The sequence below is a fragment of the Durio zibethinus genome, unplaced genomic scaffold (assembly GCF_047325235.1).
Source record: "Durio zibethinus cultivar Kanyao isolate XHJ-2024 unplaced genomic scaffold, ASM4732523v1 HiC_scaffold_3, whole genome shotgun sequence".
Taxonomy (NCBI): Eukaryota; Viridiplantae; Streptophyta; class Magnoliopsida; order Malvales; family Malvaceae; genus Durio; species Durio zibethinus.
Window position 1 is genome coordinate 332454 of NW_028323044.1, and position 10000 is coordinate 342453.

A 10000-nucleotide genomic window follows, 5' to 3' on the forward strand; every position below is an offset into this window, starting at 1 on the left:
CACCAAGGCCGAGCGTGTGCCGATGGTGGTCGAGGCAAGCGCCCGCACCAGGGCCCAACGTGTGCCGATGGTGGTCGAGGCAAGCGCCCTCACCAAGGTCGAGCGTGTGCCGATGGTGGTCGAGGCAACCGCCCGCACCAGGGCCCAGCGTGTGCCGATGGTGGTCGAGGCAAGCGCCCGCACCAGGGCCGAGCGTGTGCCGATGGTGGTCGAGGCAAGCGCCCGCACCAGGGCCCAGCGTGTGCCGATGGTGGTCGAGGCAAGCGCCCTCACCAAGGCCGAGCGTGTGCCGATGGTGGTCGAGGCAACCGGCCGCACCAAGGGCCGGCGTGTGCCGATGGTGTTCGAGGCAACCGCCCGCACCAGGGCCCAGCGTGTGCCGATGGTGGTCGAGCCAGGAGCCCGCACCAAGGGCCGACTTGTGCCGATGGTGTTCGGGGCAACCGCCCGCACCAGGGCCCTGCGTGTGCCGATGGTGCTGGGGGCAACCGCCCGCACCAGGGCCCAGCGTGTGCCGATGGTGCTGGGGGCAAGCGCCCGCACCAGGGCCCAGCGTGTGCCGATGGTGGTCGAGGCAAGCGCCCGCACCAGTGCCCAGCGTGTGCCGATGGTGGTCGAGGCAAGCGCCCGCACCAGGGCCCAGCGTGTGCCGATGGTGCTGGGGGCAAGCGCCCGCCCCAGGGCCCAGCGTGTGTCGATGGTTATCGGGGCAACCGGCCGCACCAGGGCCCAGGGTCTGCCGATGGTGCTCGAGGCAACCGCCCGCACCAAGGCTCAGTGTCATGAGCCAACCTTGTATAAGGCCATGACCGGGACTTAGGTTGCCATGAGCCACCCATGTATAGGGCCATGGCCGGGTAGACCCCTTGTGTTAGGAAAAGTGTCCCCATTTCAAACATTGTAACGGTTACTGGTAGCATAGCTCTAAAATCTCTAAGGCTCTTTAGGGGGGGGTGAGCCGGCAGGGTATTGTTGGGCTGTCTCACCGGGTGCTATGCGAGCTTAGGCCACCCACCATGGGCTGCCCCCCTGGCCCTGGTGATGGTGGGAGGTCCCGATGTATGATTCCCAATTTTAATGATATGTGCCTCGATTGAATGCCCGATTGTTGCCTCAATGTGTTTCTTTTCTTTCTCGATGTGAATGTGCCTTGTTGTGTGTATGGATGAGATTGATATTGATATATAGTGCCTTATTGTGAATGCTTGAGACTAACCATGGTTTATGGTTATTTGTTCAGATCTCGATCTATTGAGGGCTGACTTGGGTGGAAGCGTCCATTCAAGTGCCTCGCGGGCTAGTGCTTGTTGAGAGAAAGCTTAGTCCGTGACACGTGGTATCAGAGCACGGTTGAGAAGTGCTAGAGAAATGGATGAGATGGCCACAAGTGGTGGACCGGATCATCGGCAGAGAATTGAGGAACTTGAGGCCGCGGTGGCCGCAATGAAAACCCATATGGTAACAAAAGACCGAGTGAGGGAGATCGAGACAACCCAGCGGGAGTTGTCCGATACTCTCCACAATGTGAGCGAAGAGGCTAGAGATGCCTTGAACATACTCCACAAGGAGTTTGAGGAGCTCAGGGCCCAGATGAGCATCCTACAAATGGCGGTGGCCAGTTCGAGTTCAAGCTCGACGGACAGGGGACAAAGGCCCAAAGTACCGGAGCCTCGGTGCTTTGAGGGGGCAAGGGATGCTAAGGAACTTGAGAATTTCCTGTTCGACATGGAACAATACTTCCGAGCTGTACACACAAGTTCAGAGGAAGACAAGGTGACAATGGCATCGATGTATCTCGTAGGGGATGCCAAGTTGTGGTGGCGCTCCAAGTTTGTCGATGACGAGTGCCCGATTAAGACCTGGACAGATCTGAAGCGTGAACTGAAAAACCAGTTTTTTCCGGAGAATGTGGATTATATGGCTCGAAGGAGACTTCGAGAGTTGGTGCAAACCGGAACGGTGCGAGAGTTCGTGAGGAACTTTTCTACCCTGATACTGGATATTAGGGACATGTCCGAGAAGGACAAGTTATTCCATTTTATTGAGGGCCTCAAGCCATGGGCGAGGACAGAGCTACAGAGGCAAAGAGTGCAAGATGTGACGACGGCCATGGCTGCAGCGGAACGTCTTCATGATTTTAATGATGGTTCGTTAAAACGGAAGAACCCTCCACCACCGGGTAGTAGCTCTAATCTTGGGAGTGGGGGAAAGATAACTAGGTTGGACCGACCCTTCAGTTGGGGATCAGACAGGAAGTCCTTTGGGCGAGATAGCATCCAGCCTAGGACAAACAACGCAGGGACCTTCAAGCCTAGGCAACCGCTTGCTTGCTTTCTTTGCAAGGGGCCGCATCGAGTGGCTGAGTGCCCGCACCGAGGAGCCCTTAATGCCTTAAGGACCTCATCCCAAGAGTCTGCAAAAGTGCCCGAGAGCGTTGAAGAAGCTGAAGAGGAGCCAGCCAGGATGGGCTCAATAAGGTTCCTCAGTGCCCTTCACACCCAATTGAACACTATAAAGAAAGAGCAAAGCAGAGGCTTGATGTACGTGAACTTGACGATCAATGGGAAAACCACCAAGGCTATGGTGGATACAGGCGCAACCGACACTTTCATCACACCAGAAGAAGCAAAAAGGTGTGGTCTTCAGATTGGTAAAGACTGTGGGCGAATGAAGGCGGTCAATTCGCCAGCCTTTGCAATCAGTGGAAGCTCGAAAAGTGTGACGACCCAATTGGGGCCATGGGAAGGGAAGGTAGACTTCACAGTCTCCCCCATGGATGACTTTGATGTCGTTCTAGGATTGGACTTCATGACGTTGGCTCAGGTGATCCCTATCCCCGCTGCTAGCTGCTTGTTGTTCTTAGGAGAACACCCATGTGTGGTGCCAGCCAATATCTTGCCAAAGAGTGGGAAGAAAATGATTTCGGCTTTGCAATTCAAGAAAGGGGTAAAGAGAGGGGAACCCTCTTTTGTGGCCATGCCGATCTACAAAGAAGGGTCGAAAGTAGAACCAATACCCAATGGCGTGAAGAAAGTGTTAGAAGAATTCAAAGAGGTGATGCCAGAGATGTTGCCCAAGGTTCTACCCCCTCGACGAGCAGTGGACCACGAAATTGAGCTACTCCCAGGGGCAAAACCCCCTGCTAGAGCCCCCTATCGCATGGCCCCGCCAGAGTTGGCCGAGCTGAGAAAACAGTTGGATGAGCTTCTACAAGCCGGGTTCATCCGACCATCAAAGGCTCCTTTCGGAGCGCCAGTGCTATTCCAGAAAAAGCATGATGGGAGCTTGCGCTTATGTGTCGACTACAGGGCTTTGAACAAAGTCACCGTAAGAAACAAATATCCTATCCCGCTCATAGCAGACTTGTTTGATCAATTGAGCGGGGCCAAATACTTCTCCAAACTGGACCTGAGATCGGGATACCATCAGGTCAGAATCCTCGAGGGAGATGAGCCGAAGACTACCTGTGTAACACGGTATGGTGCATTTGAATTCCTTGTGATGCCTTTTGGACTAACCAATGCTCCTGCCACATTTTGTACATTGATGAATCAGGTGTTTCATGACTACCTAGACAAGTTTGTAGTCATTTATTTAGATGATATAGTGGTGTATAGCTCCACGTTGGAAGAACATCAAGAACACCTGCGCCAGGTATTTCAAAGGTTACAGGACCATCAGTTATATGTAAAAAGGGAGAAGTGTGCATTCGCTCAGACCCAAATCCATTTTCTCGGTCACATTGTCGAACGTGGCCACATCCGAATGGACATGGAAAAAGTCAGGGCCATCAAAGAGTGGACGATACCGAAGAATGTTAGTGAGCTCCGCTCCTTTTTGGGACTAGCCAACTATTATAGAAGGTTTGTGGAAGGGTACTCTCGTAAGACCACGGCCCTCACGGAGCTACTGAAGAAGGAACATAAATGGTGTTGGACGAACGAGTGCCAGGAGGCCTTTGAGGGATTGAAGGATGCTATTATGAAGGATCCCATCTTAGCTCTCCCCGATATTGGAAAGCCTTTTGAAGTCCAGACGGATGCATCGGATTTTGCTATTGGAGGTGTGCTTTTACAACAACATCACCCGGTAGCATTCGAAAGTAGGAAGCTGAGCGAAGCTGAAAGGAAATACACAGCCCAGGAGAAAGAGCTCCTTGCGGTGGTTCATTGCTTGAGGACTTGGCGGCATTACTTGTTGGGTGCGCACTTTGTCGTGAAGACAGACAACACAGCCGTTAGCCACTTCCTCACCCAACCAAGACTCACGGCGAAACAAGCTAGGTGGCAGGAATTTTTAGCTGAGTTCGACTTTTATTTTGAGCATACCGCGGGGAAGACTAATCAAGTGGCGGATGCCTTGAGCAGGCGGCCAGAGTTAGCGGCCCTCAGAAGAATGGCCCCAATGGTGGCTAGCAGAGCCACTACAGACATCCATAAGTTGATTGGAGACCATTTAGGGAAAGACCCGCAAGCCTGTGCCATTTTGAAGCTAGTGGAAGAAGGGAAGTCCAAACATTTCTGGAAAGAAAATGGGGTCTTGTGGACCAAGGGACCTCGAGTCTTTGTGCCAAGAGCAGGAGGTCTGAGACAGATGCTGATGAGGGAGTGTCATGACACCCCATGGGCGGGACATCCGGGCTGGCAGCGCACATTGGCGTTATTGAAACAAGGTTATTATTGGCCTCAAATGCGACAAGATGTGATGGAATATACGAAGACTTGCCTCATTTGCCAACAAGACAAAGTCGAGAAGAGGAAACCTGCAGGTATGCTTGAACCTTTATCGGTACCTACCAAACCGTGGGAAAGCATCTCCCTCGATTTCATCTCGAGCCTACCCAAGGTTGGCGATCTTGGAGCTATCTTGGTGGTGATTGATCGGTTCTCTAAGTATGCCACATTCATTCCTGCTCCCAAGTACTGTACAGCGGAGGACACAGCTCGACTATTGTTCAAACATGTGGTCAAGTATTGGGGCCTCCCCCAAAACATTGTCAGTGATAGAGATCCTAGATTCACAGGGTCCTTTTGGAGAGAACTTTTCAAGATTTTGGGGTCCCAACTCAACATCTCCTCGAGCTATCACCCTCAAACTGATGGCCAAACAGAACGGTTCAATGGATTGTTAGAGGAATACTTGAGGCACTTTGTCCACGCCAACCAAAAGAACTGGCCCTCTTTATTGGACGTTGCTCAACTCTGTTTTAATTCCAACAAGAGCTCTTCCACCAACAAGAGCCCATTTGAGGTGATCACCGGACAATTACCAAGGCTACCCCACACTTCCTTGGAACAATATGGAGGAAAGAATCCCAGAGCATTCAACCTCAGCAAGGAATGGAAACTAAACACGGAGATCGCACAAGCCTACTTAGAGAAAGCGTCAAAACGGATGAAGAAATGGGCAGACAAGGGTCGTAGAGCTCAGCAATTTCAAGTTGGGGATTTGGTTCTTGTTCGATTAGTCCCTGAACAAACCAGGTTCTTGAGGAAGAGAGATCGCAGATTGGTGCGCAAGTACGAAGGTCCAGTAAGGGTCCTTTCCAAGGTGGGGAATGCTTCCTACAAAATCGACCCTCCAAAGTGGATGAAGGTGCACCCAGTATTTCATGTGAGCAACTTGAAGCCATTCCATGCAGATCCTACAGATGCTGGTCGAAGAGAGCCAACCAGAGCCGCCATCACCATGAAACCACCTTCAGAGCGTCGAGTCCAAGAGATCTTAGCTGACAGGGAAACCAAGATATCTCGAAGACTAGTTCGGGAGTACTTAGTAAAGTGGGAGGGACTAGGCCTAGAAGAAACCAGCTGGGAGAGAGAGCACGACCTCCAGAGATTTCAAAGGAAGATCGAAGAATTTCAAGCCAGCAAGTCGACGAGGACGTCGTTAGAATAGGTGGGGGAGGATGTCATGAGCCAACCTTGTATAAGGCCATGACCGGGACTTAGGTTGCCATGAGCCACCCATGTATAGGGCCATGGCCGGGTAGACCCCTTGTGTTAGGAAAAGTGTCCCCATTTCAAACATTGTAACGGTTACTGGTAGCATAGCTCTAAAATCTCTAAGGCTCTTTAGGGGGGGTGAGCCGGCAGGGTATTGTTGGGCTGTCTCACCGGGTGCTATGCGAGCTTAGGCCACCCACCATGGGCTGCCCCCCTGGCCCTGGTGATGGTGGGAGGTCCCGATGTATGATTCCCAATTTTAATGATATGTGCCTCGATTGAATGCCCGATTGTTGCCTCAATGTGTTTCTTTTCTTTCTCGATGTGAATGTGCCTTGTTGTGTGTATGGATGAGATTGATATTGATATATAGTGCCTTATTGTGAATGCTTGAGACTAACCATGGTTTATGGTTATTTGTTCAGATCTCGATCTATTGAGGGCTGACTTGGGTGGAAGCGTCCATTCAAGTGCCTCGCGGGCTAGTGCTTGTTGAGAGAAAGCTTAGTCCGTGACACTCAGCATGTGCCGATTGTGATCGAGGCAACAACCCACACCAGGGCCCAGCTTGTGCCGATGGCGGTCGAGGCAAGTGCCCGTACCGAAGGGCAGCCTATGCCGATGATGGTCGATGCATGTGCCATCACCATGCGTCATCATGTGCCATTGATGGTCGAGGCCTTGGCCGAAGTTCGATTTTGAGCCACGGTGCCCATGCTTGGCTCCAGCATGTGCTGGTGCCGCATTTTTTTCACTCGGGACAGCATCGCCGGAGCATCGCCGGAGTACCGCCGGAGAACCTGACCGGCGGCATTGGGGTTCCGGCGATTGGGAGGGGGGCCGGGGGGGTGTGCGCACATGATGTGCGATGGGTGCTGGTACTTGGCCTTGTGTTGGCCCCCTATCCCTCATCAAACCTCTGAGAATTCACACCCCCTTAAAGAGCATTTGAGATTTTACAGGTTTGCTACCAGTAGCCGTTAAAGTGTCTGAAATGGGGACACTTTTTTCAAACGGTCACAAAATCTTCTCTACTTCGAGTTTTTAGCTGAATTTTTTTGTGCATGCCAACAAAAATATAAGGATCATGCCTACAAAATTTGGGGCCAAAAATCCTTATAAAAAAATTTTAAAAAATCCCGAACCGCAAAAAGTTTCAAAAATCATGAAAAATAGAAAACGAGTCATCTTCCAACGAAACTTCACGTGAAGGCTTAGGGGACCATTGTATGAATTTACAAGCCATAAAAATGGCATTGGCACGGCAGAAATTTGAAGATGTGCCTAAACCCACCAGGGCCCAGCGTGTGCCGATGGTGCTCGAGGCAACCGCCCGCACCAGGGCCCAGCGTGTGCCGATGGTGCTCGAGGCAAGCGCCCGCACCAGGGCCCAGCGTGTGCCGACGGTGGTCGAGGCAACCGCCCGCACCAGGGCCGATAGTGTGCCGATGGTGCTCGAGGCAACCTGTCGCACCAGGGCCCAGCGTGTGCCGATGGTGATCGAGGCAACCTGCCGCACCAGGGCCCAGCGTGTGCCGATGCTGGTCGAGGCAAGCGCCCGCACCAGCGCCCAGCGTGTGCCGATGGTGCTCGAGGCAACCGACCGCACCAGGGCCCAGCGTGTGCCGATGGTGCTCGAGGCAACCTGCCGCACCAGGGCCCAGCGTGTGCCGATGGCGCTCGAGGCAAGCTCCCGCACCAGGGCCCAGCGTGTGCCGATGGTGCTCGAGGCAACCTGCCGCACCAGGGCCCAGCGTGTGCCGATGGTGCTCGAGGCAACCTGCCGCACCAGGGCCCAGCGTGTGCGGATGGTGCTCGAGGCAAGCGCCCGCACCAGGGCCCAGCGTGTGCCGATGGTGGTCGAGGCAACCGCCCGCACCAGGGCCCAGCGTGTGCCGATGGTGGTCGAGGCAACCTGCCGCACCAGGGCCCAGCGTGTGCCGATGGTGCTCGAGGCAACCTGCCGCACCAGGGCCCAGCGTGTGCCGATGGTGCTCGAGGCAACCGACCGCACCAGGGCCCAGCGTGTGCCGATGGTGGTCGAGGCAACCGCCCGCACCAGGGCCCAGCGTGTGCCGATGGTGGTCGAGGCTGCCGATGATGGTCGAGGCAACCTGCCGCACCAGGGCCCAGCGTGTGCCGATGGTGCTCGAGGCAACCGACCGCACCAGGGCCCAGCGTGTGCCGATGGTGCTCGAGGCAAGCGCCCGCACCAGCGCCCAGCGTGTGCCGATGGTGCTCGAGGCAACCTGCCGCACCAGGGCCCAGCGTGTGCCGATGGTGGTCGAGGCAAGCGCCCGCACCAGGGCCCAGCGTGTGCCGATGGTGGTCGAGGCAAGCGCCCGCACCAGGGCCCAGCGTGTGCCGATGGTGGTCGAGGCAACCTGCCGCACCAGGGCCCAGCGTGTGCCGATGGTGCTCGAGGCAACCGACCGCACCAGGGCCCAGCGTGTGCCGATGGTGCTCGAGGCAACCTGCCGCACCAGGGCCCAGCGTGTGCCGATGGCGCTCGAGGCAAGCTCCCGCACCAGGGCCCAGCGTGTGCCGATGGTGCTCGAGGCAACCTGCCGCACCAGGGCCCAGCGTGTGCCGATGGTGCTCGAGGCAAGCGCCCGCACCAGGGCCCAGCGTGTGCCGACGGTGGTCGAGGCAACCGCCCGCACCAGGGCCGATAGTGTGCCGATGGTGCTCGAGGCAACCTGTCGCACCAGGGCCCAGCGTGTGCCGATGGTGATCGAGGCAACCTGCCGCACCAGGGCCCAGCGTGTGCCGATGCTGGTCGAGGCAAGCGCCCGCACCAGCGCCCAGCGTGTGCCGATGGTGCTCGAGGCAACCGACCGCACCAGGGCCCAGCGTGTGCCGATGGGGCTCGAGGCAACCTGCCGCACCAGGGCCCAGCGTGTGCCGATGGCGCTCGAGGCAAGCTCCCGCACCAGGGCCCAGCGTGTGCCGATGGTGCTCGAGGCAACCTGCCGCACCAGGGCCCAGCGTGTGCCGATGGTGCTCGAGGCAACCTGCCGCACCAGGGCCCAGCGTGTGCGGATGGTGCTCGAGGCAAGCGCCCGCACCAGGGCCCAGCGTGTGCCGATGGTGGTCGAGGCAACCGCCCGCACCAGGGCCCAGCGTGTGCCGATGGTGGTCGAGGCAACCTGCCGCACCAGGGCCCAGCGTGTGCCGATGGTGCTCGAGGCAACCTGCCGCACCAGGGCCCAGCGTGTGCCGATGGTGCTCGAGGCAACCGACCGCACCAGGGCCCAGCGTGTGCCGATGGTGGTCGAGGCAACCGCCCGCACCAGGGCCCAGCGTGTGCCGATGGTGGTCGAGGCTGCCGATGATGGTCGAGGCAACCTGCCGCACCAGGGCCCAGCGTGTGCCGATGGTGCTCGAGGCAACCGACCGCACCAGGGCCCAGCGTGTGCCGATGGTGCTCGAGGCAAGCGCCCGCACCAGGGCCCAGCGTGTGCCGATGGTGGTCGAGGCAACCTGCCGCACCAGGGCCCAGCGTGTGCCGATGGTGGTCGAGGCAAGCGCCCGCACCAGGGCCCAGCGTGTGCCGATGGTGGTCGAGGCAAGCGCCCGCACCAGGGCCCAGCGTGTGCCGATGGTGGTCGAGGCAACCTGCCGCACCAGGGCCCAGCGTGTGCCGATGGTGCTCGAGGCAACCGACCGCACCAGGGCGGAGCGTGTGCCGATGGTGGTCGAGGCAAGCGCCCGCACCAGGGCCCAGCGTGTGCCGATGGTGGTCGAGGCAACCTGCCGCACCAGGGCCCAGCGTGTGCCGATGGTGCTCGAGGCAACCGACCGCACCAGGGCGGAGCGTGTGCCGATGGTGGTCGAGGCAAGCGCCCGCACCAGGGCCCAGCGTGTGCCGATGGTGGTCGAGGCTGCCGATGGTGGTCGAGGCAACCTGCCGCACCAGGGCCGAGCGTGTGCCGATGGTGCTCGAGGCAACCGGCCGCACCAGGGCCCAGCGTGTGCCGATGGTGGTCGAGGCAAGCTGCCGCACCAGGGCCCAGCGTGTGCCGATGGTGTTCGAGGCAACCGACCGCACCAGG